Raw genomic sequence first — 25,917 nt, forward strand, 5'->3', positions numbered from 1 at the left:
GAGCTCCATAGATGTGTTCCTGTTTTATAGTCCACCCCAGGGACATAGAATACTCATTGAATATTTATAGAATGCTATGGATTGATAAAGCCAAGAGGGAATTCCACAAATTACCTGGGAGAGAGTGTAGAAAAATTGTGGGACATGTCGTGATTGTATTCCTGTACACCAGGAAAATTAGGTACTTGTTTGAGATTGTTTTAATTATATAAAAATACCATTTACATTAGCAACAGAAACTACTCATGGCCCTTTGTGAAGAGAATTGTAGAACTATTGAAATGCATAAAAGAGCTAAGAGTAAGTGGAAAGATATATGCAGAGTTTCTGGATTGAGAGACTCAATATAGGATCATGTGTGATTTTTAAAATTAATCTGTAAGTTTAATGCAATTTCAATCAACATCTTCCCTCACAGATTTGTTTTTGTTTTTTAAATGAGCATGCTGGGAGACCATTCTTCATGGTCTCTCATGTTTCTGCATGTCGTGCAAGCAGAGGCACTGACAACCCTTTTGTTCTAAACTGTCTTTTCAAGGATGTTTGTAATGTAGCTGTAGAAGATAAAGCTGTGGAAGCTAAAGATAGTGTTTCCCTCCAGAGCAAAGGGTAGGTTTGTTTACCATGCAATCCAATAAAGATAATGTCTCCGAGCAGGGCAAGGCTCCATTATGAACAGTTCATGTTCCCTAAACTCAGGGTTCTTTAAGTATGATACAAACCCCACTGCATGCACAGCATCTGCCTGAGTCCCTCCACAGTGCCCCCTGTATTTGGGCACGAAGTAGAAGTGATTGAACATGAAACTTAATGCTGTTAACTATCCTGTAAATAATTAAGTCCTTTGTCTCAGACCCAGGAGTTTTGTATCTTCTCCCAGCATCTGTAAAAATGTGCAGGCCAACTTGTTAACTTGTAAGTTGGGTGAAATCTCAGATCTTTCACAGTTCTTGACAGAATTGTGATAAATCTCCACTTGTAAAAATCATTTAACATATTGAATTACAGTGGTGAACAGTAAGAATGTGGTACAATGCTTTCTCAAAAAGCTGAAAACAAATAGATCGGTTATTATTGACAAGAAAGAAACTGTCCTTTGCTGATGTACCTTTTTTCCTTAAGGATGATAAATGAACCTCTTCAGTTTATCTAAATCCTTTCACTTTGATATTTTCCATAACAACTTTCCTTTGCTCTTGTTAGAGTTTAGCATTTCTAGATCTTTCCACTGGCATGTTAAGGTAACTTTTCTGAAGGTGGGTGGTGGGGTTTGCTTGTCTGTTCAGATATGTGTTTGTTTGCATTAAATAGGCAAGGCAGATTTATTTGGGCTCTTTTTTTGTGACTTAGTACTTTCCCACTATTTTCTAGATCTCCTTACCCAGCTCTTTCTGATTACACCAAAAGATATTATAGTCATTTTGCTATTTGTCTAATTTTGTATTATAGTCATTTTGCTATTTGTATTATAGTCATTTTGCTATTTGTATTATAGTCATTTTGCAATTTGTCCTAACCCTAGCCCTAACCCTAACCCCCTAACTATAGCAAGGATAAACACATTATGGTGTTAAATGCAGTAGAGAAAAAAATAAGAGAGGTGAAAAAAATCCGCGGTTAATAATGATTATGGAATGCTTATTTTAGTGCCAGGAACTATTCTTTTGAAGGGTAATGGACTTTGAGGGATTAAAGATCATAAAAATAGCATTGATAACCAGTTGTAATTCTAATGAACTGCTGTTGAAACACAATGTTCCACTTGTGTCTAGTACATTTTTTTCATAAACATGTAAATTACTCAGGCTGCTTCAAATCCTTTTAGGAAGGAATTGGGAGGTAAATAATACATAATCAAAGAAGCACACCGAGACGTAAAGCTCTCTTGAGATAATAGATATTGAGGAGTCATTTTAGGAAAAAAAAGAATGAGGTAATTAGAGAGTACCAAAGTATTTTAAAATTAGAGTAAATGTTGGTTCTGAGAAATCTTAAGCTTTAAATCAGTATTTTTCTCCACTGATCTTTGATATGTATTTAGGAGGAGCCCAATGACACCTCAAATGTCTTCCCTTTCCTAAAACTGTCAAAATTCTTTAAGTCATAGTGGACAACATACAAAATGACTTACTTAGGTCTCCAGCCCCAGTGCGGGGTGTCTGGCCAGCCCAGGTGACTGACTGCAGTGTAGCCTTGCAGCCGAGGGTTTGTTCTCATATAGCCATAGAGCCACATGCATGCGCTTATCCCTGAAACATTAGCTGGGCTTGTTCTGTAACTTTGTGCAAGTCGAGTCCTACTCAGTGTGCCCTGTGACTTGCTTCTTTTACTCAGTTATTGTTGAGATTACAGTATGTTGCATCTAGCTGTGGTTCATTTTCATTGCTGAATAGAGTTCTGTTGTATGAATATTCCACAATTGACTTATCCACTCTCCTGTTGATAGACATTTGGATGTTATCATCCTGTTCTATTATTAACACAATGCAAAGAATATGCAAGAGTAAAATGGGTCAGCAAACTTTTTCTGTAAATGGTGAGGTATTAAATATTTTAAGCATTACAAGGGCACATATAGTCACTGTTGCTGCTGCTGCTTCTACAATTTTTTTTTTTTTTTTTTTTTTTTGAGACAGAGTCTTGTTCTGTTGCCCAGGCTAGAGTGCAATGGTGTGATCTCGGCTCACTGCAACCTCCATCTCCTGGGCTCAAGCAGTTCTCCTGCCTCAGCCTCCGGAATAGCTGGGATTACAGGCACGTGCCACCATGACCAGCTAATTTTTGTATTTTTAGTAGAGACGGGGTTTCACCATGTTGGTCAGGCTGGTCTCGATCTCCTGACCTCGTGGTCCGCCTGCCTTGGCCTCCCAAAGTGCTGGGATTACAGGCATGAGCCACTGTGCCCGGCCGCTCCTACAACTCTTTAAAAATATAAAAGTAATTCTTAGCTTGTGGGCCATGTACCTTAGAGTAGAAGTGCTTATCATCAGTCATAGACATGTACGTTTTAAAAGGCAATGAGAAACTTTTTTCAATGTGGTTATATCAGTTTACTTTCTCACAAGCAGTAAATGAGAGTATCCCAATGCACCTCCTCCACACCATAACCTAACATTATATTTTTAAATTTGCTTGTCTAGTAGATATGAAATAATATCTTAATATGGCCCTCAATTTGCATTTCCCTGACTGCCAATGAGGTGGAACATCTTTTCCTACAATTATGAACAATTTGTGCTTTCTCTCATGAGAGACATTTGTTTGTGTCTTTTGCCTATTTTTTGTTTGGGCTGTTTGTGTTTTTCTTATCAATATGTAGGTATTTTTATATATTCCAGAGACTATTCCACTTCTATATGCTTCAAATATTTTTTCTTTTATGTCCTGTTATTGCATCCTTTTATACACACACACACACACACACACATTTCTTGCCTTCTTCCCTAACAGTGAGAGTAAGAACTACTCATGTTTGCCCTGAACTACTTTAACGTATTCCTGTCTGAAGATGAAAAAATGAACTAGATGACTTCTTTTTACAGTACTCTCAGTAATAAATTCTGATTTAGAGTAAATATTCATTATTAAATAAGGCAAAATTTTATTATGAAATAAACTGAAAAAACAAGCCAGATTAAAAGTGTAACTACTTGCTAGAAGAATTAGAATTGTATATGAAAAAGACCCTAAACAAAAAAAAAATAATTGACCAAAATGCGTGCTATAATGTTAAGCATTCAAAGACTTCAAATATTGACTGTGTACTTAAGTTTACCTGACTCTATTACCAGTTCAGTTTTGCATATGAAAGACTTACTCTGACCAAACAAAACTCAAATTTATTCAACATTATTTCTAGGTCTCAGACACCTGGAGATGGCATAGCCTTTGCTATACCTCAGCCCTGTAAGGACGTGTCATGTGTCCTTTTTACATAAAGGGAAAATAAATCCTCACAAAGTCCTATATATTCTTCTATTCCTCTCTGTTGGTAAATTTACTTCTGTGGCGATAGGTAGGGTAATGTACTGTTTTCTTTCCAAAGCAGATTTCACGGTAGGCCAGCGGGCTGTTTTGGACTTGCATATTTAGTACAGCACGGACTCTTGTTATTCTAGTAATGGGCTTGGTTGATCACAGAACACAATGCACCTTTTCATGATTTTAATGCCTGAGTTATTTAATTTTTTGTGCTACTTGTCACTTCACTGTTTAGTTTTCTTTCTAGGGTGCTTTTTGCTGGATTGGCTGTGAGTCAAGCTGGTTGATGAAGCTTCATTTTGCTAAATCTCCAGAATGGCTTGTTAATCCTTATTTTACATTTCACTGAGTACTGTACCATGCAGTTTCCTTCTGTTCAACGAAGGAAGAGAAAATGGCTATATGAAGCAATAACGTGATGAATTTAGAGTCTAGCCCGAGGAATCACCATTTGCTTCTAATTGGCACATGGAGCTTAAAATCAGAGCCCTGATTTTTCTAAGAACTATTCCAAGTAAAGGCCCAACAACCATTTTAATTCAGAGCTACTCCTAGATTGTTTTAAAGTGCCGTCATCAATTTGAAGGGTATTTTTATTTATACGTTTCTTGCCACTTATTGTATCTTATTTGATTCTGACACTTTCTCTCAAATTTCTTAACAGTAACCTTTCATGTTGAACTGTGAAAAAAGAAAATGGACTTCATCTTAATGTATTTCACATAGATTTCCATTTACTTTTCACTGTGTTTTTGCCACTCTGTACATTTTACTTATAATAAAGGGTTGGTTAAAGGAAAATAGATGTAATTTTTAGAACTTATCTGCTATAATATAGTGACTGACACTCGTAATGTACATCCAGTTCTCTTAAATCCCATAAAAAGCCATCGGGGAGAACATTTTTGAGATAATATAAATATAATCTTACATAAGACCTGTGTAGCCACTTCTTATAGACAGCTTAGGAAAGAAAGAAGCCTTCAAATGATTACCAAAGTAGGAAGAAAACTAAAAACCTCTCGTATTAAGGGTAATAATTGCAAAATGGCACCCACATAGAAAAAGTCGCTTCCTTTCATTTTCTTGAAATATCTTAAAACAAAAAGTTAACATCATTTGAGTACTTTTTGAGAACTTTTAAATATATTATTTTAAAATTGATTTTCTGAAGGGTTAAATACATGGTTTTGAAGTTTTTCCTAACGCATTTTGAAAGTATTTTAAATTGATTTTATGTAAACTTTTGCTACTATTGGATGTAGCCTTTTCAGTATAGCAAATCCAATGTCCTTACTTAACGAGCTTTCTAATTTTAACCTCAAAATTAAAGGAAGAATTTGTTCTGTTTCCAGGAAGATGGAGTAGACATACTTTTCCCTGTTCTTCCCACTAAGTACAACTAAAATTCCTAGACATTGTACATAAAACAAACGTAAGAAGATTCTGGAAAGTAGAGGAAAGATGGCAGAATATCTATAGAACTCAAAACCCAGGCAGTACACAATAGTGAGTTACCCTGGCTTTTCTTCTTTTTGCATCATATTTCCCAGAGCTCATATATTCCTTTTTTTTTTTTTTTTTTTTTTTTTGAGATGGAGCCTTGCTTTGTTGCCCAGGCTGGAGTGCAGTTGTGCTATCTTGGCTCACTACAACCTCCTCCTCCTGGGTTCAAGTGATTCTCCTGCCTCAGCCTCCCAAGTAGCTGGGATTATAGGCATGCACCACCATGCCCAGCTAATTTTTGTATTTTGAGTAGAGATGAGGTTTCACCATGTTGGCCAGGCTGGTCTTGAACTCCTGACCTCAAGTGATCCACCCACCTCGGCCTCCCAAAGTGCTGGGATTATAAGTGTGAGCCACCACACCCGACTGAGATTCCATATATTCCTGATGAAGAAGGCAGCGAGCAGAAGACACCAACAGGCACATACAAAAGCAAATAAGTAAAAGATGAAAAATCTGTTTTCTGAAACCAGAGGACCAGGAAAGGTAAAGCCTAGCAAAATGGAAAACTTTTAGATAATAACTGTTGTACTCTAGCCAAACCCCACAGAAAAAAAAAAAGTGTCTCACCCTACCAGCAAAAGCTGATAGGGAAGCCTAGACTTTCACCCTTGCCAGCTCTAAATTGAGGGCTGAGGTGTCCTGAGGCACCCCAGCCCTCACCACTGGGTAGTGTCGCAGAAAACTGAGTCGGGAGCCAAGGCTTTCATTTCTGCTGCGTAGTAACAAAAGCCTCCACCCCAACCCCATGTAAGTAGAAACCACATGCAGAACCTGGGTTTCTACTCTCCCCAATTCTTGACGGTAATAAGGAGCCCTTTTCCTCTCTGACTGTGGAGGTGTCAGTGGACATCATGTGGGAACCAGAAACACTGCTTCTCCCAGCCAGGAAGTATTGTTGGAGACCCGATGGAGAGCCGGAACTCCCACCCCTACCTAGCAGTAAGAATGCATCAGCCTCAGGTATCAGGGGAGGTGTAGTAGGGAACCTGATTCAACCCTAGTCATCAGGATAACCAGCAATAATAACACAGTCTCCCCATTCCCTTGTTGGAGTGGTAACAGAGGAAAGCAACTAAAATAGAAAGTTTAAGTAAGATCCAGAGTCTCATAACATAATACCCAAAATGTTTCAATGAAAAAAATCACTTGTTATACCAAAAACCAGAAAGATCTCACAATGAATGAAGAAAAAAAAAAGGCAGTCAACAGAGGCCAGCACCAAAATGACAGGGATGTTAGACTTGTCTGCTAAGGATTTTAAAACAGCCATCATAAAAATGCATCATTGAGGAATTCTGAACATGCTGGATGCAAATGACAAAATAGAAACTTCAGGAAATAAATAGGAAATATAATGAAGAACCTAGTGAGCATCTTAGAACAGAAAAATACAGTAACCAAAATAAAAATCTCAGTGCATGGGCTGGACAACAGAATGCAGGGGTCAGGGGAAAGAATCAGTAAAGAGAGAACCATCAAAATTATTCTGTCTCAACACTAGAAAGAAAATAGAATATAGAGCCTCAAGGACCTGTGGAACTACACTTGACATCTATCTCTTGTGTCATTAGAGTCCCTTAAGCATAGGAAGAGGGAGGGGCTGGAAAAGTACTTGAGAAATCATAGCTGAAGACTTGCCACATTTAACAAAAGACTGAACCCTACAGATAAAAGGAGATGAGCACAGTAGGCCGAATAATGGCTCCCCCACCAATGATGTTCACGTCTTGATTCCCAGAACCAGTGAACCAGGTTCTTTTTTTATTTTTATTTTTTAATGTGGTAAAAGGGATTTTGCAGAGGTAAGTAATTTCAGGATTTTTTTTTTTTTTTCTTTTTGAGACAGAGTCTCGCTCTGTTGCCCAGGCTGGAGCACAATGGCACAGTCTCGGCTCACTGCAACTTCTGCCTGCTGGGTTCAAGTAATTCTTGTGCCTCAGCCTCCCGAGTAGCTGGGACTACAGGCATGTGCCATCATGCCCGGTTGATTTTTGTATTTTTAGTAGAGATGGGGTTCCGCTGTGTTGGCCAGGCTGGTCGTGAACTCCTGACCTCAGGTGATCTGCCTACCTCGGCCTCCCAAAGTGCTGGGATTACAGGCGTGAGCCACTGCACCTAGCCAAGGATTTTGAGATACAGCAGTTGCACTCCTCAGCATTTAATCCCAGAGAAATAAAGATACATTCTCACAAAAACCTGTGTATTAATGCTTATAGCAACCTTATTTGTAATAGTCAAAACTGAAAATAACTCAAATGTCCTTTAATGGATGAGTGGCTAAACAAACCAGTACATCCGTATCATGGAATACTACTCCACAATAAAACAGAGGAGCTATTGATATATGCAACAGCTAGTGTGAATCTCTGGAGAGCCATGCTGTGTGAGTAAGGCCAGTCCCAAATGGCTACATGTAACATGACTCCATTTATATAACATTCTTTAAGTGATAAAATCGTACAGATAGAGATGAGATTCATGATTGCTAGGAGTTAAGGATGTGCTGGGGCAGGAGGGAAGTGGGTGGGCCTACAGAAGGGCAACATGAGTAATACTTGGTGATGGAAGTGTTCTATATCTTTCCTCTATTAATGTGTATACCTTAGTTGTAATATTGTACTATAGTGTTTCAAGAAGTTACCAGCGAGGGAAACTGAGCAGTGGGTACGTGAGATCCCTCTTTATTATAAGTAACGGCTTGTGAATCTATAACTAAAATTTTAAAATTTAATTTAAAAACTAAAATAACTTTTTAAAATTTCTTGTAACTACATCAATTTGAAAACACAATGCTATACCATATATAAAGAACTTTGCATATCCAAGTTCAGAAAGATGTTAGTACAAAGTTGCCTCTTCTGAAGTCTGTTTTTTTTTTGTTTTGTTTTTTTGTTTTTTTTTTTGCTTGGGGATTGGGAAGGAAGGTGAGGGATTCTGTTTTATCAATCATATATGTTAAAAATAGATAATATTTGTTAACTCCTAAATACCCTGTGAGGTCAGCATTATTGTAAAGAAAAACACACTGAGACACAGGGAGGTGGAATGATTTGCCCTGATGAGTAGTGAGGCCACATTTGGACTCGACAGTCTGGTCCCAAAGTCTGCATCCTTTCCTAGTGACTATACTCTTTGGCCTGTCTACATAGACTATTAGTATCCAAGTATCTTTCTAAAGCAGGACACTCACCTCAGAAAGTTTAAGCACTTTTCCTAGGTCACAGAGTCATAGCTGTGGGACTGAAAGTCAAGACCTTTCCTATCAAAATCCCATCCTACTCACACCTGGGAGAAGCCATATTCCAAATGGCCCTCAGACCTGATCCTCAAGCATATTTTGTCTGCCCACTTAGTGCTGGGCAGTAGATTATTCACATTAGCAGTATATATTTAGACATTGTGAGATAATAAAAATCCAGGCTTCTAGCTTCTCAGGAAAAATAAGAAAATCTGCCAACACTGGGTTTACATTCTAAATTCTCCCAAAGGAGTTAGATATAGGATGTTTAGGGACTGCCTCTTTAATTGAGGTTGTTTGCCTCTGTCCTTACAACTCCTTACCCAGAAACCACAGCCAACCATCAGCTGGTTTTTATTGTGCAACACTGTTGTTTTTCTTAGAGGAAATGCCTCTGCCCACCTCACACCAAATCATGGCTTTTACGTTTTACCTTTTATCTTGGCAATTTGGGGGGTTGTATTCTTCCTGATTATAAACTACTTAAAGTTATATTTCTGAAAATCTCCATTATTAGTGGATTTGCAGTTATTAAACTCAAGACTCCCATAGAATTGAAGGTGCTGAAATCACTAGTCCGTTGATGAAGACTAGTCACTAAAACAAAATAGGCATACAGGAAATAGAATATGTCTCCTTCAATATTTCTTAAATTAGAAATTATGAGTATTGCACAGTCACTCTGTTTATTGCTACAATTGCTTTAACATTCCTTTCTAGAGACTTTCTAGTAGTTTATCTGGAGATTCAATGAGGTGCTTATAAATTGATTTTGTGCCAGGTGCAGTGGCTCATGCCTATAATCCCAGCACTTTGGGAGGCCTTGATGGGAGGATCACTTGAGCCCAGGAGTTTGAGACCAGCCTGGGCAAGATGGCAAAACTCAACCTCTACAGAAAATTTTAAAAATTATCCGGGCATGGTGGTATGTGCCTATAGTCCCAGCTACTTGGGAGGCTGAAGTGGGAGAATCACTTGAACCTGGGAGGTTGAGGCTACAGTGAGCCATGGTCGTGCCACTGTACTCTAGCCTGAGCAACAGAGCGAGACCCTGTCTCAAAGTAAATAAATAAATAAATAAATAAATAAATAAGTGAAATAAATTGATTTTGCTTCTTGGCATGTGATATGCATAATAATAATAAATATTTCTTCTCTGTCTGGCTTTCTACTGAAGTATTTTCAGTTCTACAGTTCAAGGCCCCTCCACCCTTGTTGGCCTTTCTCTTAAGGGGCCCAACTCTGAGTGTCTCTCCTGAGTCTCATATGCTCAGTGTGAAATAGTTGACCAAGTAGGAAATGGAAGTAAAGAATTTCGCAGAAGGGGAATTTGCCATGAGGGAAGGGTTAATAAGTTATTCCTGTTGATAGTCTTTGTAGTGCCTAGCACATTCTCATTACAGAGTAGACGCCCAGAAGTGAAATGATTATGTTTGACGTTGAACTCCTAAGTAATTCATATTGTCTGAGGATAATAATCCTGCAAATTATATTACAGTCAGAAGTGTTTTTGTTTTTTTCTTTCCAATCGAGGAGTAGATACTGGAGGCTGCCTTGTTTGCGTGAGTGGTGTTGGGATGACCTTCCAGGCTGGGCATGTGATTCCTGAAGAAGTGGCTACTTGTTGGCTCCCGTATGAATGCAGAAACTAGTGTTTGAGCTGATAGAAAGTAAGAGGGGGGAATCAGGGAATGGAGAGGCTGCTTGGGATGGAATCTGTAGACTCTTCCTGTCCGACCTCTGGTTGCTAATCTGTGTTATCGTTACTTGAAGGGGAGGCCTGCGAAGGTTGAGTCCTGGCTAGGATTTCACCAGACCAGGAGATCAGTGACTTCTTAGCTTATAATTCCACTGTAGGTGGAACTCTAGCATTTGCAGGCAAGATGGAAGATAAGGAAGTGGGTGAAGGGGTGAAAAATGAAATAAATATTGAATAAAGCATCTGTACTCTAGAACCAGACCGTGTGTTTTTAGTTTCTGCCTCACTCTGCCATACTACTGTGTAACCTTGAGCAAATAAGTGATTTTTGAATGCTTCAGTTTCCTCGTGTGTGAAATGGGAATAATAATAGTGTTTCCCTCCTAGTGTAAACAGCCAGTAAGTAGCAGCATCTCTGCACTGGACAATTTTTTTTTTTTTTTTTTTTTTTTTTTTGTCAATTGCTCTTTTTATTCTGTACCTACAATGTCATCTAAATAGCCTGTCCCTTAGTGTATGGAGTCAGGAGCCTAAGAAGAAATTTCGAGAAAATAAGGAAGGATAAAGGAATAATAAGCAAGGATAAAGGATTGCCTGCATTTGAGATCCTTGTCAATGTGTGTTTTCTCCAAAGAAAACGTGTCTGTTTTCCAAAGAAACTTAGATGTTCCTCTTTGGAGAACCTGTTTCCAACCTTAGATGATTTTTCAGGTTCAGTCTGTGTGCTAAACCCAAATCTTCTCATTTCCAAAGTATATCTGTTTATGACTTATAATATGTTAGGAAGGTATTTTGCCCTGGTGAAGAAGGCCTTAGTTCTTATCCCTACTTAACTAAGGGATAGAGAAGAAAAACCTTCAAATTTCAATGAAATTGATTGACCTCAATTCTTTCTAGATATTTGTCTACCAAATGTCTTTAGTAGTAGGTTTTAATACTTTTGCAGCTGATTTTATTAAACACATTAAAAGTTTAAGCCCACTTAACTCAATAAATAAGTATATGAAAAATCACATACAACTAAGTACTTCAAACCCAGAAACTCTGGCACTGAAGAAGATAAATTAGCGGACACATTCTATGTACTTTCCTACTTCTGTACCTCAAGACATTTGCTGAGTACATTTATAACAATGATCATGTCAGAAATAATACATGGATTTTTATTGATCCATTTCATTTACGTGGGTTTGATCCCAAATGATAGGATGATGTTCTCTTATGAAGGTCATGCCTTGAGGGAGAGGAGAGTGGCTTTTAAGTAAGCCTGTCCCGTTCTCACTCTCTTTGATAGGGTGGTCTCTCCCAGGGTTTATTTAGGAAGTGATGGAACACAGGTCAGTCTGTCCTTGTCTCTAACCAATCTGAACATTTCACTTTTAGCAAAATTTTCATATTATTTTCAATCCATTACTCCACATCTTGTGTTATTTATTTGGTTAATCTCTGCTGGTTTTAAGGCATATCTTCTTCAAGACAGCATTTTTCTTTTATATCCAACAAATTCCTTTCAGATTTCTAAATGTTAAAAAAAAAACTTAGTTGTGGACAAAAGTACAGCCAATCTCTTTACACCTGAAGAAATTAATGTTTTTTCCATAAAAGTTATATGTTAGGAGGGTGACAATTAGTATTCAAATGTGAGTGAGGAAAAGAATAAAGACTGAGGCAAACAAATATTACCATTATTGCAGTGTTCCCTGCAATCTGTGGGTTGTTATTTATTTACAGCTTTGTTCCCATAGGCCCACAGAAGAGAAATGCAAGGAGGAGTACTCCTGAAGGAGAAGAGGCTGTAGAAGGTTGGAATAGAGAGCAACAAATCCCAGGTCAAGGTATGGAAGGGCTTACAAATCACTTAGCCTGTCTGGGTCCCAAACTTTCTCAACTCTAAAATGAAGCAGTTGACCTTGATGGTTCTCTAGTTGGTGCCTCTTAGACTTTAATGTACATCCTGTTAAATGTGCAGATTCTGACTCAGTAGGTCTGGAGCGAGGTCCAGGGTTTGCCTTTCTAATGAGTTCCTGGGTGGTGCCAATGCTGCTGGTCTGCAGATCACACACTGTTTAGCAAGCTCTGCACGATTTCTAAGCTCAAGGTTCCATTAACTGTACGATTCTATGAACGTGCAGTCGGCTGACATTTTAGAAAAGACAGGAAGGTTTCATGAAACATGCCTACCATGGTATTAAGCATTCTTATTCTTCATAATCATCTTCATCAAAAACTCTTTAAGTGCCTAATTATGCATAACAGCTTCCCATGCTTTACAGAAGAACTAAGTAGATTTGGTCTTTGCCTTATCAGACTTGACAACCTAAGACAGAGAAATATGCCTAGAGACAATAATAAATATTGAGGCGGTAATAAATATTGAATAATAAATGTTCACCCAGATATAGAACACAATAAAATTTTTAAAAAGTATGTACTTAGCATGGGCCCTAGGATATTTATTTTCTTACAGCTTGTCTTCCTTTCAAAATCTGAGGAACCAAAGAAGTTGCCCTATAATTTTTACATAAAAGCAAGAGATTTCTCTTTCTCTTTTGCAGATGGGGGTTGGAAATGGGAAGATCAGTTTCTCAGGCTACTTTTAATGTTGTTGTTTGCTCTGTTTTGGCCTCACTGACTTAAAAAGAAATATTTTATTAGCCCTGAACGCCTAACCCTGATTACCATATGCAGATGCCTTGGCTAGACTTTGTGCTGCTCAGCCCTGTGTGTGTACACGGGCTTACTAAATTAACCTCAGCTCCTCCTACCCAAGAACCGCAGGCCCATCTAGTCACCCTCACACCATCCTTGGGAAGCAAAGGAGGCAGAGCTGGACATTGTTGTCTCTGAATCATGGGCTGTTAGGTGATGCTGAGAAGGAAACTGGTGTGTCCAAAGCCTTGTGATAATTCACATGGGAAGCTGTGGATTTGGTTCTGTTTCTTCTGTACACATCTGCATTTGCTGAACTGACCTGAGGACTTGATCTACCTTGGTGTGGGAAAGGATCAGATGAGAGGTCATTGCTGGCATTTTCTCCTGACAGCAAAACAGGTTCTGTTCCTGGAGGCCAGGTCACCAACCAACCGAGATTGTGTTCAGGTACCATGGTGATGAGCCAGTTTGTTATAACTGTACCGCAGGTTAGCAGAGTGATGCCAAGATGGCTCATTTCATTGATTGTTGTAGCTTAGCAAGAGCTACAAGAATTTTCACAGATCTAGAAAATGGTCACATCTAAGCAAGGGTCTCTGTATCAGATATTTACCAATAGTGAGATTAGAGACCCTTGTTTACACCTTCTCAACTTAAGTAGGCACATGTAATATTTAGTAATGACTATGTGTATGCTCAGAGATGTGGGAATGTGGAGGAAGCTGTGTGTGCCACACTCTTGGGCTTTAGCTGTGTGTTATCCTGTGTATGTGCATGAGGAGTCGCTGTGGAATCAGGTGCACTTGGGTTTGAAACTTGGCTCCACCACTCACTGGCTGTGTCATTTCACATTTCTAGGCCTCAGTTTCCCCATCTGTAGGACCAGCATAACAATAGTATGAATCCCATAGAATTCTTGTGAGCATTAAATAAGATGAGGATGTATGGAATATATAGCATGGTGTCTGCAAATAGTACTTGATGATTATTAGTAATTGTAGTTTAACTCATACGTGACAGCATCTGAAATCATTTGTCTTGAAAGAAGCTAAAGATTCTAAATTATTTCACATGCAAGTGTTTGTACAGGAGGTTGTGTCTGGGTTCATGAAAATATCACACTCTTTTCATTAGGAGTAAAGATTGTAAGGAGGCAAAGCCTCCATTAGCTAGACTCAACCTCTTCTTTCACTCTAATGTCATATACAACTGTTTTCTCTTTTTTATAAAATTATAAAGAGGCAAGTCAGTCTACTCATACTAGAAGATACAAAACCCTGAATAATTATTATAGCAGGAAGCTAAACTTCTAAAAAGCCACAAATGGCAATACTATACATTTTGCATTAGTGTCTTGGAATAGATCTGTATGGGCACATGGAATTACACAGGCTGAATTGGGGACACTAAGTATCTGGTTGCCTTCTCGCAGGCAAACTGGAGTGGAGATGGGTACCTGGCTGCAGGAAGTAAGGAGGTCTCTTTTGCCTACCGACAGGGAGGGAAAGCTAACCAACATTTGGAGGAGCAGCGTTCTTTGGGAAATTGAATTTCAAGCCCGCTAACCATATCATAAGACTGCAAGGCCTGGCAGAACAAGAGCATCAGGCAGCTGGATGGAAACCCAAGAAACCAAAATGAACAATTTAAAGTGGAGCTGTTTGAAGGGGAAACAGAGCCCCAGGGAATTTCCTAACCTCAGAATGCTATTCACTAGCCCTTTTTTATAGGGTGTCTGTGGCTTCTGGTTGCCTGCAAATTGAGCCAGCATGGTGCAGATGTGACAGTGGTTTAAGGCTGTTTTTCCCCGAATTTAGTGTGAATCACCTGGGGATCTTATTAGAATGCAGAGTCTGACTCAGTAGATCTGAGGTAGGATCTGAGATTCTGCCATTTTTAACAAGTCCCCAGATATTGCAGAAGCTGCTGGTCCTGGGGCCATACTTTAAGTAGCAAGCGCCTAATCCACTCTCTCCCCAACCATTCCATCCTCTGATCACCACCTTCTGTCTCCTATCCTCTGTACCTTAACTCCAACCATTCATGGCCCACCAGTACTCACCATCCAGTGATCCCACTAATTTTCATTGTCTGTCACCTCTCCAGTTCTCCTTTCCTAGTTATCTAGCTTAGATTCCATGATCTCGTGTTATAATTATTCTTTTGCATCCACCCTCAGGTTCTTTGCTGCTCCCTCTTTCGTCATGATCCTCACTGGCAAAACCCCGACCCTGCGTAACACAGCTCTCTCCCCATGCCACATCTTCACCTACACTGGTGAGTGCGGCTGAAGGAGCACACATCACTGTGCACACAGGTTCCACTTTCATCTCAGCGGGTCCCTGTGCTGCTATTCTGTTTACTCTTCCCCTTTTCTGGATCATCTTCTTGTGCCCTCTCCTCAAACCTCAAATACCTCCCTCTCCATCCTCATTCTCAGCTGGTAATCTTGCTACCTTCCCTGGATCACATGTCTGCACGTGTGCCCACACCTGGCCGGTGCTCTCCTGCAGTGGGCATGGAAGCACCAGGCGTGCTGTAGCTCTCTGAGGGGTGCCCAAGGTGGGCACATGGAGGGGCCAGTGGAACCAGCCCCTTCTGACCTGCCTCATCCCAACCTTCAGGTCTGTGCTCAACCAACATTTTCTCAGTGATGCCTTTCCTGACTCCCCAACTCAAAGCAGTGCCCACTCCCCAGGCAGTTGCTACCCCCATAGCGCCTCTGTGGTTTTCTTCAGTGATGATCACAGCTGTTCTGCTAGATGGTGGGTTTGTTTCCCACCTCCACTAGAAAGGGATGTGAAGGACCTCTTCAAGGAGAACTACAAACCACTGCTCAGTGAAATAAAAGAGGACACAAACAAATGGAAGAACATTCCATGCTCATGGATAGGAAGAATCAATATTGTGAAAATGGCCATACCGCCCAAGGTAATTTATAGATTCAGTGCCATCCCTATCAAGCTACAAATGACTTTCTTCACAGAATTGGAAAAAACTACTTTAAAGTTCATATGAAACCAAAAAAGAGCCCACATTGCCAAGACAATCCTAAGCCAAAAGAACAAAGCTGGAGGCATCATGCAGCCTGACTTCAAACTATGCTACAAGGCTACAGTAACCAAAACAGCATGGTACTGGTATCAAAACAGAGATATAGACTGATGGAACAGAACAGAGCCCTCAGAATTAATACCACACATCTGTAACCATCTGATCTTTGACAAACCTGACAAAAACAAGAAACGGGGAAAGGATTCCCTATTTAATAAATGGTGCTGGGAAAACTGGCTAGCCATATGAAGAAAGCTGAAACTGGATCCCTTCCTTACACCTTATACAAAAATTAATTCAAGATGGATTAGAGACTTAAATGTTAGACCTAAAATCATAAAAACCCTAGAAGAAAACCTAGGCAATACCATTCAGAACATAGGCATGCACAAGGACTTCATGTCTAAAACACCAAAAGCAATGGCAACAAAAGCCAAAATTGACAAATGGGATCTAATTAAAGATCTTCTGCACTGCAAAAAAACACTACCATCAGAGTGAACAGGCAACCTACAGAATGGGAGAAAATTTTTGCAATCTACCCATCTGACAAAGGGCTAATATCCAGAAACTACATAGAGCTTTAATAAATTTACAAGAAAAAAATCAAACAACCCCATCAAAATGTGGGCAAAGGATATGAACAGACACTTGTCAAAAGAAGACATTTATGCAGCCAACAGATGCATGAAAAAATGCTCATCATCACTGGCCATCAGAAAAATGCAAATGAAAACCACAATGAGATACCATCTCACACCAGTTAGAATGGCAATCATTAAAAAGTCAGGAAACAACAGGTCCTGGAGAGGATATGAAGAAATAGGAACTGTTTTTTACACTGTTGGTGGGACTGTAAACTAGTTCAGCCATTGTGGAAGAGAGCGTGGCGATTCCTCAAGGGTCTAGAACTAGAAATACTATTTGACCCAGCCATCCCATTACTGTGTATATACCCAAAGGATTATAAATCATGCTGCTATAAAGACACATGCACACATATGTTTATTGTGGTACTCTTCACAATAGCAAGGACTTGGAACCAACCCAGATGTCCATCAATGATAGACTGGATTAAGAAAATGTGGCACATATACACCATGGAATACTATGCAGTCATAAAAAAGGATGAGTTCAAGTCCTTTGTAGGGACATGGATGAAGCTGGAAACCATCATTCTGAGCAAACTCACAAGGACAGAAAACCAAACACCACATGTTTTCACTGATAGGTGGGAATTGAACAATGAGTACACTTGGACACAGGATGGGGAACATCACACACCAGGGCCTGTCGTGGGGTGGGAGAATGGGGGAGGGATAACATTAGGAGATAAACCTAATGTAAATGATGAGTTAATGGGTGCAGCACACCATATGTTGTACACACATGTTGTACACACATGTTGTACACATGTTGTACACACATGTTGTACACATATGTTGTACACATATGTTGTACACATATGTTGTACACATACCTGCACTTTGTGCACATGTACCCTAGAACTTAAAGTATAATAATAAGAAGAAAGAAAGAAAGAAAATGTGCTGATCATTCTCAAGGAGTCAGGTGTTCAGTCTACTGAAAGTGAAGGAAAGGCATATCTAGCAATACTTTTTATTTTGTTGTGAAGAGTTCTGCTTTTAATAACATTGTCAGCATGCACTAAATCATTGCTTCTCAAGGTTTAGAGCTGCTGTGACGCAGAGAAAAGCACAGGGTGTTTTGTGCTTATTGAATAAGATAGCTGACCTCATGCAGGGCCAAGAATACAACAGATGCTTTTTACATACACCCACTCCCTCATCTATGCCTTTTCCAGTGGTCCCCATCCACATTACTGTTTTTCTGCATGATATGAAAGTTAAGATATAAATATGAGAGTATGTGAGTGTGTGTTTCTGTTTAAGAGATGCCGTAGCTCTGTCGCCCAGACTGGAGTGTAGTGGTACAACATAGCTCACTGCAGCCTCCAAATCCTGGGGTCAAGCAATCCTGCCACTTCAGCCTCCTCAGGAGCTGGCATTATAGGTGTGAGCCACTATGCTCAGATTATTGTGTTTTAATAAGTCACCATTCATTTTAGACCAGTGATTTTCAACTTGGGAATGATTTTGCTCCTAAGGGGACATTTGTTGAAGTCTGGAGACATTTTTGTTTATTACAACTCAGGGCAGGAAATGCTAGCCCCTCAAAACAAAGAATTCTCTAGCCCCAAATGTCAGCAAGGGCAAGGTTGAAAGTCCTGTTTTAGAGCATGTACTTTACATTGGTGTTTATAGTTATTTCCTCATTGGATTATAAATAAAGGAAGGAGAGGACTGAGAAGGATGTGACCGGCTGAAGACACAGTGGAACAGGAGGTTGGAACAAGTTGGAGGACCTACCTTTCAGGTGCCAGGATTCACCCACTCTTTACAAGCACACTGCAGTTTCCAGCTTAAAAACAAGTGCTCTATTAGATATACTCACTAGCAAAACCCCAACCCTGTATAACCCAGCTCTCTCCCCATGCCACGTCTTCACCTACACTGGTGAGCGCGGCTGAAGGAGCACACATCTCAGTGGGTCCCTGTGCCCCTAGTCTATTCACTCTTCTATATTGGTTGGTTAGCCTCTAAAACAGACAGGGTGGCAGAGGCATGGAGGACTCAGGAGGGCAGTGAGGATGATGAGATGACACTGGAAAGGCTGGGCACTATGAAAGGGAGATTGCCACAATGCCAGGGGTTTGGGTTTTATCACAAGGGATGGTTGGAGAATAAGCACGAATGGTGCCCTCCAGAGCCAAACTATCCTACTCTTTTCTGTACTGTAATCACAACCTGTTCATACTCCTCTTATCCCTTGTGTCTCTCTGTATTGTGCTACTTACTTGTAACTTGGGCTCCTGAACTGGGCCTTATTATCTTTGCCTTTGTGTGCCCCTTGTGTATAGCACAAAGATTTATCAGTGAGTGTTTATTAAACAGATTTGGCAGTGTTTTAGATACCACTAGCAGCCTCTCAAAATAATTTTCTCCACTTTTGAACATTTGGGTACTATTTGGGGACTATTCCCAAATACTTGTTTCCAATGCAGTTGTTTAGAGCTTGAAATGCATCCTCCTGGTTTTATAAATGATAGGTTTTCAGACTGGTGAGGAAATGTCCCGGCACCCACAGTGTTGCTGAGCCATAGTGCTTAGTAGCTCAAGATGGGGGATTTCCCAGCAAAAGGCCAAGAGAAGAGAGTGTCCATTGCCTTTCTTTTTTTTTTTTTTTTAATTTATTATTATTATACTTTAAGTTGTAGGGTACATGTGCCTAATGTACAGGTTTGTTACATATGTATACTTGTGCCATATTGGTGTGCCGCACCCATCAACTCGTCATTTACATCAGGTATAACTCCCAGTGCAATCCCTCCCCCCTCCCCCCTCCCCATGATAGGCCCCTGTGTGTGATGTTCCCCTCCCTGAGTCCAAGTGATCTCATTGTTCAGTTCCCACCTATGAGTGAGAACATGCGGTGTTTGGTTTTCTGTTCTTGTGATAGTTTGCTAAGAATGATGGTTTCCAGCTGCATCCATGTCCCTACAAAGGACACAAACTCATCCGTTTTGATGGCTGCATAGTATTCCATGGTGTATATGTGCCACATTTTCTTAATCCAATCTGTCACTGATGGACATTTGGGTTGATTCCAAGTCTTTGCTATTGTGAATAGTGCTGCAATAAACATACGTGTGCATGTGTCTTTATAGCAGCATAATTTATAATCCTTTGGGTATATACCCAGTAATGGGATGGCTGGGTCATATGGTACATCTAGTTCTGGATCCTTGAGGAATCACCATACTGTTTTCCATAATGGTTGAACTAGTTTACAATCCCACCAACAGTGTAAAAGTGTTCCTATTTCTCCACATCCTCTCCAGCACCTGTTGTTTCCTGATTTTTTAATGATCGCCATTCTAACTGGTGTGAGATGGTATCTCATTGTGGTTTTGATTTGCATTACCATGCTCATGGATAGGAAGAATCAATATCGTGAAAATGGCCATACTGCCCAAGGTAATTTATAGATTCAATGCCATCCCCATCAAGCTACCAATGAGTTTCTTCACAGAATTGGAAAAAACTGCTTTAAAGTTCATATGGAACCAAAAAAGAGCCCACATCTCCAAGACAATCCTAAGTCAAAAGAACAAAGCTGGAGGCATCATGCTACCTGACTTCAAACTATACTACAAGGCTACAGTAACCAAAACAGCATGGTACTGGTACCAAAACAGAGATATAGACCAATGGAACAGAACAGAGTCCTCAGAAATAATACCACACATCTACAGCCATCTGATCTTTGACAAACCTGAGAGAAACAAGAAATGGGGAAAGGATTCCCTATTTAATAAATGGTGCTGGGAAAATTGGCTAGCCGTAAGTAGAAAGCTGAAACTGGATCCTTTCCTTACTCCTTATACGAAAATTAATTCAAGATGGATTAGAGACTTAAATGTTAGACCTAATACCATAAAAATCCTAGAGGAAAACCTAGGTAGTACCATTCAGGACATAGGCATGGGCAAAGACTTCATGTCTAAAACACCAAAAGCAACGGCAGCAAAAGCCAAAATTGACAAATGGGATCTCATTAAACTAAAGAGCTTCTGCACAGCAAAAGAAACTACCATCAGAGTGAACAGGCAACCTACAGAATGGGAGAAAATTTTTGCAATCTACTCATCTGACAAAGGGCTAATATCCAGAACCTACAAAGAACTCAAACAAATTTACAAGAAAAAAACAAACAACCCCATCAAAAAGTGGGCAAAGGATTTGAACAGACATTTCTCAAAAGAAGACATTCATACAGCCAACAGACACATGAAAAAATGCTCATCATCACTGGCCATCAGAGAAATCCATTGCCTTTCTTTGTTGCATGTGGACTCGGCAAATGTGTTCTTTACTATTCTACTGCCTCTCTGGCATGGAACCTCCTCTCGCCTTCTGCCGCGCTTTTCTCTTTTCTCATATTCAAGTGGCTTTTAGACTACATGGGTTAAGAGTCTGGGGGTTCCTGTGTTGCTGGACACTGTGGAGTCTGACACTGGAGCTCAGGGAGGAATTACCACCTTGCTTGTTGTCGGCTTGACTCTTTGGTCTTTCAAATGTTGTTTTGCTTTTCATTTCTTCTAAGAAATAGCTTTCTTTTCTCTTTTAAACTTTACCAAAAAAGAGAAGAGGGGAGAGGAGGCACCGATTTCCCTCAGTGGATATTTCTCTAGAGAAAATTCAGTCTTGTTATTAGGTTCATTCTTTAACTACCCATGCTTTTTACTTCCACTTAGCATATTTTCAGATGTCTACTTAGATACACAGTTCTACAAAAACAGAATTTTCGATTTGAGATTACATTCCTCAAACTCAAATCACACTTATTCTTGGAGAAGTGATCTTTATAAGTGATAGTTTTATTTTTAAGCATAAGAAGCCATGTTAACAAAAATACAGCATATTTCAAGATGAAGACATTAAATAATATAGCTAAATATAACAATTATCACATGTCTGCACACAATTTGGTTTCACCTTTTTTTTTTTTTTTTTTTTTTTTTTGCTGAAAAGACTGTCATCTTCTTGAGGCATGCAACCAGTTTTGTTTTTGCTTAATCCATGTACATTGCACATGGGCTCTAGAGGTCTGTGTTTGAGGTGTGCAGGTGCAGTGCTGTTGATAAACCCTAGTTACTGTTATCATTGGTGCAAATGAGTTAGAAGGCAGCAATGATTAAAACGAAGTATGGACATAATTTATTACTACATGCTATTAATGCCATCATTTTTACTTTTCTGCATGTAGAAAATTAGGAATAACATATAGGTCTGGGATTTTAAGAGCAAGTTTTAGCTTTTGCTTTTTAACATTCTTTTATTATAGTATTAAAGCAGTAAAGGCTAATTAAATCATCATTTTTCAGTTGCTTACTATTGGCCAAATCTTAAATAAGTAAATGACAAGATGATCATTTTACCCTTAACTGTTGCAGTTTTAATCCAGTTCCGAATTTTGAAATTGTTTTCTCTTGTGTTTCTTTTCCAGAAAACACGAGGTTGTTCTCCTATTTCAGCAGTTGGCCGCAACTTCATTGCTGGGAAACGGTGATTTCAAAGTATTTATTTATCTGGTTTATTCTACATTATTACTCATTCAAACTGGCTTTTAGTTTAACTTTGCATGCATCAGTTGTTGATTTGGAGACTCTGTTTGGGTTAACTCTACAGACACACAGCTTCTAAGCTGAAAAACGTCCAGGGTATGAGCTAGTCTGATTTGAATTTAGCACCTTAGGTCTTCTGCAATAGAAACGAAGACGCCAGTGGGTATACTTCCTACAACATGGTGTTTCCATTTGATTGGTGGTAAGCCCATCCGTGGCTGAGCTTTGTAAAGCCTCTGTGAAGTTGGGCTAAATGCCTACTCTGTCTCAATCTCTTTCCTCATCTTTGAGACAGGGATAATAATTGGATAGTCTCATAGGCTTGATAGAGAGATTAATAGGATACACTGTGCTCACTGCCACCACTACCAAAAAGATATGAGACTCTGTTTTTGGTTATCATTATTCATGGTATTAATAATCTCATTTTGTGCTGATGATAAAGTTATGTTAATAATTCCTTAATGACCTTGGGTCATCTTCTGTGAACAGACCAAATGCAGAAAAAACCATTCAGACTAAATGAACAGGTTAACACAAAGACATTCTGTATTTTATTTTAGGAATTAGTTTACTACAATGATTATTAGTTTTTATAATGAATCCTGGACTTCGAAGCACTATGTCCACCCATTTGAAAGATTTATTTTACAAACCTCTAGAGTTGTGGCCTGCCCGACTCATATTCATTTTAAATCATTATCCAGTTCCTATATGGCCTGGAAAGGAATTCATCTGGTCTAAGTTTTCCCCATCTTTTCACCAAAGGAATCTTGTAAAGTAGGCCACTGTCTTTTAATTAAATCTTTGCTTCAACTTACTGAGAAATTCCTTCTCTTGCCAGAGTAACCCTTTCCTCTTAGGAGAGCAGGGAGCTATTTCAGGGTTATCTTGGTTCCCCTCTGAGGCCACAGTCTTTCTTAACATAACTGCAGATCCTGGAAATCAGCCTGCCTTTTGTTAGTTAACTTAGGCTAAAGAATCAGTACATTAAGACCTTTGATTATCCACACTCTAAAAACGCCTTCCTCTGATCTCCTAATATTTGACAAGAATCTCGATTCAGGGATTAGACATTTTCTCTAATGCATTTCCATTTCCACTAGAGCTGCTCGCCTTACACACATTATTATGGCCTGAAATGTAGAGCATTTTCCAGTTGGGGGTAATTAAGATTTAACTCAAGAATCTTTATATTTTAGAATAGGCATCACATGCTTCTGTAGTAGAATCGCATTCCTCCCAATTTCTGGAAAGCATTGTGTGGTACTTTTTTGTACGTGGCTGACTTCTTGAGTTTTACTCCGTCTGACCCTCCTATAGAAGCTAAGCTTGAGGGCAACGTTTATATTTTATTTTAGTACCTACAACATCTAATAAATGCCTGGAGCATAGTAACACACCGTGGATGCTCTAATTTATTTAAATGAATATATCTCTGACACTGTAATAAAGAAGATAGAATTCATGAAAAGTAATTTATCTCCAGCTGTGCTTTTTTTCTGACTAAATATAAGCATTCTTCTCAACAATGACGCTTTGCTTGTTATTTTTGCTACATTAAAGAAGAGCCACCAAAACCAATTTATGTCCCCTTTCCCTCTTCTGCTGAGATCAGAACTAACATGATGGCTACATTCTTTTGAAACTTGTAATTGTGTATCATTGCCAGAGTGGAAGTAGATTCAGACAGTATCCGCACCAAATTTAGTGGTAATAGTAGCGACTTTATGATGTTTTAATTTGAAATTCAAAATTTAAAATTGCCCCAACCCATTTTCGGGCTTCCAGTGTGCCTGTGCCTTGGAAATATATTTGAAACTTCCAGAGTTGTTCTTTCCAGTTATTAGAAGCATAAGCAAAGCAGGCTGGGTGTGGTGGCTCACACCTGTAATCCCAGCACTCTAGGAGGCCGAGGCGAGCAGATCACTTGAGGCCAGGAGTTCGAGACCAGCCTGGCCAACATGGTGAAACCCTGTATTTACTAAAAATATAAAAATTAGCTGTGCATGGTGTTGCACACCCATAATCCCAGCTACTTGGGGGGCTGAGGCACGAGAATTGCTTGAGCCCAGGAAGCAGAGGTTTCAATGAGCTAGGATTGCCCCCCAAAAAAGAGAAACACAAACAAAGAGAACACAGAATCAGCAACCATCCAGGGAGATGTGCACTCCTAAGCTGAATTAACAAATAAGTGTGTTTCTTGAGAGGCCAGAGTTAACACAATTAGTGATGAACTGCATCTTTGAGGAGCTAGGGGAAAATAATGGGATTCATTTTTAATTCAAACCAATTCTAAGCAAGAGCCTTGGCTTTCTGGAGTGGCTTTGTAATCAAAGGTTACCGCAGGGCTTGTCAGAACTTTTAACAACTGTCTCCACTGTGAAAATGGTCCTAAGTTGTAAGGTGATTGCAGAGCTGAGGAAATGATGACTCTAGACTCTAGCCAGCTTTTGTCTCGCATTTGATCTTTGGCTCACAAAGACGAGGTTAATTTCAGCATAAGCTGTTAGCTTTATTTTTTAAATCAGTCAATTTTAATAGCAGCCTGCTTATGCCCTGAAAAACATCCAAGAGCAGAAAGAAAGAGTTGGCCTGGAATATAAATAAGTGTTACAGTATAAATCTTAGCTGTCTCTAGGCCAGTAGTCAATAAAAATACTTTGCAGTCAGTCTAATTAATCTTTCACTTTCTTTTTGCTATCCTTCCTTGTGTTTATTGTGTGTGTGTGTTTTCTGAACTATAAAAGCATATACATAGTCACAATAGTTGGAAAATTTAATACTCTCAAGGAAGAAAAAAGTTTCCTTGTGAATCCATTACCCAAAGAGAACCATTGTTAGCATCTTGGCTGATATTTTTCCCTGAGAATTTTTCCCAACCAAACATCATAATTTTTACATTCCTCTTGGTTTTGTTTGCTTTTAGAGACAGGGTCTCACTCTGTTGCCCAGACTGGACATAGCTCACTGTTGCCTCAAACCCCTGAGCTCAAGAGATCCTCCTACCTCAATCTTCCAGGTAGCTAGGAGTACAGGCACATGCCACCATGCCTGGCTAGTTTTTTTATTTTTTGTAGAGATGGGGTGTCACCATGTTGCCCAGGCTGATCTCAAACTCCTGGGTTCAAGCGATCCTCCCACCTTGGCTTCCCAAAATGCTAGGATTGCAGGCATGAACCACCATGACCAGCCTCATATGTTTAAACTGCTTATGATGAAAAATTTTATACACACAGGAGAGAATCACTGAGTCCTTACATACTTACAGTCTAGATTCACAGAGTATCGGAATATTGCCACCATGGCTTTACCTATCCCTTTTTTCTTTTTCTCTTTCTCTTTCCTCTTTTGAAATATCAACTAAGCTACTTTTAAGAGGAAAAGAGGACTCCTGATATTCTGAGGACTGTGGAAAGCAAGGATTTGCCTGCCAATTTCACATATTCTCACTCATCCTTTATTAGGAAGCAAAAAGTATGGTTTTACACTTCATATTGTATTGTACTTTGGGAATAAGCCGCCTTAAAGCTCAAGTCTATTGCATGCTAGATGGGTATTGATTTTTCCTCTTAA

The 25,917-nt window shown here is 39.4% G+C and overlaps 1 protein-coding gene across 4 annotated transcripts in view; it reads left to right on the forward strand.

Moving 5' to 3' along the window:
• The window catches only part of LOC105483525 (phosphoprotein membrane anchor with glycosphingolipid microdomains 1), a 145,554-nt gene that overhangs the window by 25,546 nt on the left and 94,091 nt on the right, over positions 1 to 25,917 (forward strand). For 2 of the 4 annotated variants that reach the window (XM_071068061.1, XM_011744405.2), the window contains exon 2: positions 22,224 to 22,282. The exons of 1 other annotated variant lie outside the window; for it this stretch is intronic. The gene's annotated coding sequence lies outside the window, so the exon portion shown is untranslated. Of the gene's footprint in view, positions 1 to 22,223; positions 22,294 to 25,917 lie in introns of all 4 variants that reach the window. One more of the 4 variants, XM_071068060.1, reaches the window with a different exon arrangement.

This window comes from Macaca nemestrina, chromosome 8, assembly GCF_043159975.1.
Source record: "Macaca nemestrina isolate mMacNem1 chromosome 8, mMacNem.hap1, whole genome shotgun sequence".
NCBI classification, from domain to species: Eukaryota; Metazoa; Chordata; class Mammalia; order Primates; family Cercopithecidae; genus Macaca; species Macaca nemestrina.